The sequence below is a fragment of the Aulonocara stuartgranti genome (assembly GCF_965226115.1).
Source record: "Aulonocara stuartgranti genome assembly, chromosome: 7".
Lineage (NCBI taxonomy): Eukaryota > Metazoa > Chordata > Actinopteri > Cichliformes > Cichlidae > Aulonocara > Aulonocara stuartgranti.
The window spans coordinates 12204041-12210335 of record NC_138945.1 but is presented as its reverse complement, the minus strand read 5'-3'; the positions used below and the strand labels follow the sequence as shown (position 1 = coordinate 12210335).

The following is a 6295-nucleotide window of genomic DNA, read 5'->3' as shown; positions in this document are numbered from 1 at the left end:
GCCACTGTTGTTGGCTGAGGCCATTGTTACGAGTTCAAATTGGGGATGGACACAAGAGAAAAAACCACAATAACAACACTGGTCCGGCCGGGTTGAGTCAAACGATGATTTTAATGCACACACGCGTGGGAGATGGACACTGTATGCAGACAGCCTCAGATCTCAAAATGGTGGAGCATTACTCAAACTCTTATAGCCTCTGGTGCCTCCACCTTATCATAAAAAGCCTAAACATTCACATGCTTTTCTCTCACACGGCGCCTAAGCTACAACCTTGGCTCCCTGTTTATCTGCTCCTGCTGAGATGGGGCAGAAAACTCCAGTATACTCTCTCTTCTAATCAGACAAATAAGGCGATGACTTTCTGCGAACAGTATTTCTTATAACTCAGCAGTATAATGCATCATAAAACAATATCATTCATTCACAATAAATCAGCAGTCTACTTTAATGCAAATCAGTTTAACTAATGCAATAGTTGTCAGCTTCTTCTAATTCAGGAGAATAATGCAAACTAAAACTACATAATAATTCACAATCTTTAATTAGGAGTATAACATGGCATAAAATAATATTATAATCTAACAATTCCCCCTGATGAGGTCATTAGAATAATGACCTCACCAACACCCTTCAATTCAGTGTGGCCGAGTTCACTTCTTCTCACTCCGGAGGTCCTTTGTCCCCCTGATGGGCGAGCCATATGTGAGATGACCTCTGTGTTTGTGCAGTTCAGGTGCAAGAAAAACTATTACTACAACACTATCAGGTACAGATGACACTCCCCAGGTCTTTCACAGCTTTATTTAGCGCTACCTTATACCCTTCAGACGTACTCAGACTAGAACCTCTGTCCAAGGAGCTTTTAACCTTTATTTTATTGCTGCAGCCACCAGTATCTTCCAGTTGTGTGATCCTCTGCTCTTCATTCTTCAACCTCAGGGGTTAGACAACCCTTCAGTCGTGGCACAGATCAGGGGATTATTCTGCCCCGATTGCAAACAACGATCTGTGCATCCTCGGGTCCTGTGTGTCCTCCAGAAAAGATCAGGAACGCGTCCCCCTTTTGCCCAAGAGCCTCTCGAACCTCGTTGGTCTGGTGTTCCCGGATTTCCGCCAACCCCTTCATGGTTATTGCTGTGATTATGGGATCCATCCTTTTAAGGTGACTACCCGGAGCCCAAACGCCATGACCCTTGGACCCAACTGGTGTCTCGGCAGTCACCGTATCTATCTCTGCTGCCAAGGATCCTCGCATATCTGTAACCTCGTCTGGTGTCTGTTCCTTTCTCTGTAAGAGACAGAAAACCAAAACACCTCTCTTCCTAACCCTAATAATCTAATGTTGTTATCTACTGACCTTCTAGTGATTCAGAATTGGTTTAAAACATTCAAAATGTTTCAGGGACTTATTCTAATCATATCCTATGTGTGTGTAAGCGTGTTTGCATTTAGCCCCCTGCACTCAAGGCATTTCCTACACTTTATCAGTCCGGACCATCACGCCGAACGAAGCTTATGACCTTCAAAAGGCCGAGTGCCAACTCATTATAAGCACATTTGCAAGGTGTGTCTGAAAATGATTGAAACCACTCTTTTTAACAAAAGGCAAATAAATTAACGAATCTTCTAAACGCTATCCAGTTCATTTCAATGATTGATGCTTAAACATGGAAATAATGATTTATGCTTCTCACTGATTCTCTAAAAAAGTCCGGAAACTTCTCGGGCCACTATTAGCTTAAGCTTTACCATACCTAAGGTATTCAAGACACAAATGAAATTATAAAATGTTCAAATAATCCTTGTTTGATGTTAAAACTCAACTTCCCCCTTTTTGGCACACTCCAATGTGTCAAATCAACAGAGTTAGAAAATTAAAAGAAAAGGTTAGGCAGCTACAAGGTTTCCCAGATTATTAAGTTGACCTGCGTGTAATGTTCTGACTCAGGTATTTAATATTTTAATAAATGTCATTTAATCAACTACCACTACTTAAGCTTAGCAAAAGACATAATTGAATAAAAGATCACAAAGAATAATATGATATCAGTGGTGTGTAAGCGCGTGCGGCCTTCTTTGCTCCAAGTCACTCAAATCCATAGATCAGCCAAACATCGCGCTGACTGTAGCTTTTAACCCTTATTAGCTTGAGCACAACTCTATAATGAGCAACAAACTGCAATATGTATAAAGATAATCATAGTTACACCTGCAAAGAAAGATTATATGATTATCCTAACACCTGTAAATAAAAGATCAACCTGAGGTTATAGCAATCACTGGAACGCAAATGTTAGTATAATATCAAAAACTTCAATTAGATGATGATCAATGCAATGCTTAGTACTTGATTCTGATACAATAATAATGCCGATGTGAAAATAACAGTAAAACACCCCCTTTTTTCCCGTTTAATTTGACACATAAACGTTTATAGATGGCTCTCTTAAATTTGACCTTCCCCTGGTTTCTCCCTCCCTGACCACAGCAGGGGAAACTCTGTTTTGATTCAGCCATGAATGCAGCTCACCTGATTCATCACTGAGCTCCACCATCACTGGCGTCTGACAGGGTGGCGCTGCATATTCTTCCTTTAATATCACTATTTTCAACCTGTTAATTAGAGTGCTTAAACTTGAAGTCGACTACGTCCACAACAAGTTAATACAACTATAAATGTGGCCAATTATCAATCTATTACCAATTAATACAACAGATAGTTTTTATTTTCTGCATGCTATTAGTCAACCACTCACCCAGAGGATCTCCAATCCCAGAAAATTCCTTCTCCTCATTTAATGAGTCTGTCCTCCTTCCATCACTGGTAACTGGTCCATCCAGAGCCATCTGATCTCAAAATATACATACAACAAGCCAAACCACACCTTGGTCACACCAACCCTCTTCCGCCCTAATGATGTTCAACGCCATCTTAGTCTGGACTGCCGAAAGCGACTTTAACGTTGACTGTTACGACAATCCATTGTATAACATATCCCAGTCAGATTCGCCAATCTCTGCACAAGGGTTATAATCGTTTTGCCATTTCCATTAGTTTTATTCATTTATTTCTTTTCTTTTTTTTATTTCAACTCCAGATCTTCAATAGTCACCGGTCCTGATGTTTGTACCAGTTGTAATCAGTTTTTACCAATTCTTTGCTAGTTTAGTCTAGTTTTTATTTTCTGAAAATCCTCAGTTTCAGTTTAATTATGATTAGTGTCAGTTATAGTTTTATTTATATTTTGCAAAAATTAAGTATAACAAAATCCCGGTTTCATCATATCAGCCATGCTCTTCTGCTTATCCTTGAGTATTAAGACTATTAACTTTTGCAGCACTGCGTGTTCCTAATTTTGGTTCAAGTTAATTGATAAACCTTTTGAAGGTGATTAACTCACACAATTATTTAGGCGTCCCAGTCCCGTTGTCCCGGGATGCATCACGCTGCCTTATCTAGGGTTAGCTGTTTCCTGAGGATGCAGGTTGAGTGGGGGAGCTCTTCAAAAGGGGGAGTGTGCTCCCCCTGATGAGCTCTTCAAGGTAAGCTAGAATAACCTTCTCGTGTGAGCTTTTCAAGTGCACTTCAAGGTTTGTGGGACTTTCGTTTTATAAATGTCCCTCATGACCCCCTGATGACCCAGTAATTTATTTTAGCGCACTGTAGTGTACATTTAGTTTTCGCTTGTAGCTCTCATACTCCACTTACCACTCTCCTGAGTCCTGATGTTTCCTAGAGAGGACAACAGTACCTTTAAAATTATATCGCATGTGTGGGGTTGTGGCCTTGCCAATTGTTTTTCCTACCTTTTAAATGGCCGGCATGCCCACAAGCACATTTTATGGAAGCTAGAGAGATAAACTTGATATTTTCATTTGAACCGTTTTGTTAAACTCAGATTTTTATTATTTTTTGAAAATAAACATCTAATAAACAATTTGAGGGTTGGTTTTTTTGGGTTTTTTTTTAAGCTTATTTAGTTTCACAGAGAACATGCCTACTCTTTTAATGTGTACTGTAGTGCACGTCGGGACTTTATACCTATATTTTATTTCACTTTTTCCTAGTAGACAACTCTTTAACAAAGGCAGAGAGAATTCTTAACAAAATAACTGAGCGAGATTCAAGCATAGTTTTTTTTTTTCTTCAAAGAATGAGAGTCATGTGAACCAAATAGGAGAGGGTGAGACCCCAGTAAGAACTACACAAAGATTATCGAGATGCAGTGGCAGGTGTAATAGAGACACAGGGCCACCTGATATCTATCATCCTATCTGGTTCAAAACCAATATGTAGGAGAATCTGGAATTTTTTATTTTAAGTTGAAAATAAATATGGGTAAAATGCAGAAATGTTTTCCAATAGATTAAAAATAAGAGTCGCAATTATAGATGAGTCCATGGGCCCTAATTGTTTCTACAAGATCACGTCGTTGCTGAAAGTTATCAGTGATTTCAATATGCAAAAAGGATTCACCGTATCTGGAGTTCAAGCTCCTCTTGACTGAGAAACCTGGGACAAACATGTAGACATGACCTGAATAATATCAGTAATGAAGAGTTCTCTCCAAAACTCAAGAAAAAGCTTGCCTGAAATGGTTAACAGTCCAAGGCATTTCAATTATAGAATGGTTGGGTGTAACAATGAAACAGCTGTGAGATGAGGGAAGTGCCAAATGTTCCTTTGTGTCTCCAAATAAAAATCAGTACTTCCTCAGATATCCTAAATCAATTGACTTTTGTGAAATAGAAAGTTCAGTGCCATCACTTATTCCTGAACCAATAGTTTACAGCTAGTGAAGTGTCAGTGACTTCTGGGTTGGTCCCTGATCTTCATCTTATGAGATTGTTATTTTAATAACACCTGATTTATTTAAAAGAAAAAAGAAAAAAAAGAAAAAGAAAAACGAAACTATTTTTCCCTTTTCCCCTCTTTTTCTCTGGGTCTCAGGAGGACATTGTGTCTCTCTCCACCACAAGACTCTTGCTATATCTAAAAAACAGTCATATTAAAATGATCCTCAATGGGACTCAGGCGCTTCCTCCCGACTTTCCTGACATGATTCTGCGCGTGGACGGAGCAGCAACACAGACGACTCAACTACCGTAGCGCCTTGACTTAGCTATTGTAGGGCACGCACACATCAATGAAACTAAACACATTTTACAACAAATTCAATGGACTTTGGCTAATTTTGTGGACAGGCATTACAGTTTTAGTTAGTTTTTTGTTATTTTATTTGTTATTTCCATTAAAGCAAACGTTTTTCCTCTTCTAGTTTTCGTTATTTCATTTGTTTTCTTTAATAATAATAACCTTGCTCTGCACACTGGATTAAACATGCTCAACATTTTACTGCATGTTGTTTCACTATCTTATTGAATCAATTACTCCATTATCCTTTTTTCTCCCTCCTCTTGCTCACAGACACATAACGGGTATGGCAGTCCATTCTCCCTGCAACACGGACTATACTGCCCATGATGCTACATTCTTTCGAGCTATTCTTGTAGCATTCTGCCTGTTAGCTTAGCACAACAACAACAACAACAAAAAGGTGCTCTCTCACCCAGGAAACACACAGCCGCGCGAGAGATAGAGCGTCGCCCTGTAACCATGGCAACCGTAACGCTGCCGCCTGGAACAACAGCACGTGGCTGTCAAACAAAACCCAAACAGTCCTGACCCGCGACAATATGAAACAGGAAAGTACCGCGGTGTGATCCATTTATTTCAACAAAGTAACTGTATTCTAAATACCACCACTGTAACGGAATACAGTTACTCATATTTTGTATTTTAAATACGTAACGGCGGTACATCTATTCCGTTACTCCCCAACACTGCCTACATCTAAATGAAAGTAAAACTGAAGTCATTGAGTTTGGGCTTCCTAAAGACCCCAACCTTTCCTTTGATTTTATGGGACCCCTAACTTTCAAATGTACTTCCTCCATTAAGAGCCTCGGTGTTACTTTTGACAGTGCTTTTAAACTTGATAAACAAATCAGCTCCGTAGTCAAGGGATCTTTTTATCATCTACGGATTTTAGCTAAAGTCAAGTCCCACCTGTGCAGGAGCGATCTAGAAAGGGTGGTCCATGCTTTTATTACATCACGGCTGGACTACTGTAACTCCCTTTATGCTGGTTTAGATCTTTCCTGTCTGCATCGCCTCCAACTGGTGCAGAACGCTGCTGCTCGCATGCTGACCGGTTCCAAAAAGAGAGACCACATCACTCCGGTCCTCTGCTCTCTCCACTGGCTCCCAGTTGCTTTTAGGATTGATTTT

The 6295-nt window shown here is 39.7% G+C and overlaps 1 long non-coding RNA gene across 1 annotated transcript; it reads right to left on the bottom strand.

The window, feature by feature from the left end:
• Positions 1–212: 212 nt before the first annotated feature.
• Positions 213–5640, bottom strand: LOC309709747. The gene is made up of 3 exons (XR_014277591.1): positions 5574–5640; positions 2760–2850; positions 213–2616 (listed from the first exon to the last, which is right to left on the bottom strand). It is a non-coding gene; the product is annotated as an uncharacterized lncRNA (long non-coding RNA).
• Between the last annotated feature and the right edge of the window lie 655 nt (positions 5641–6295).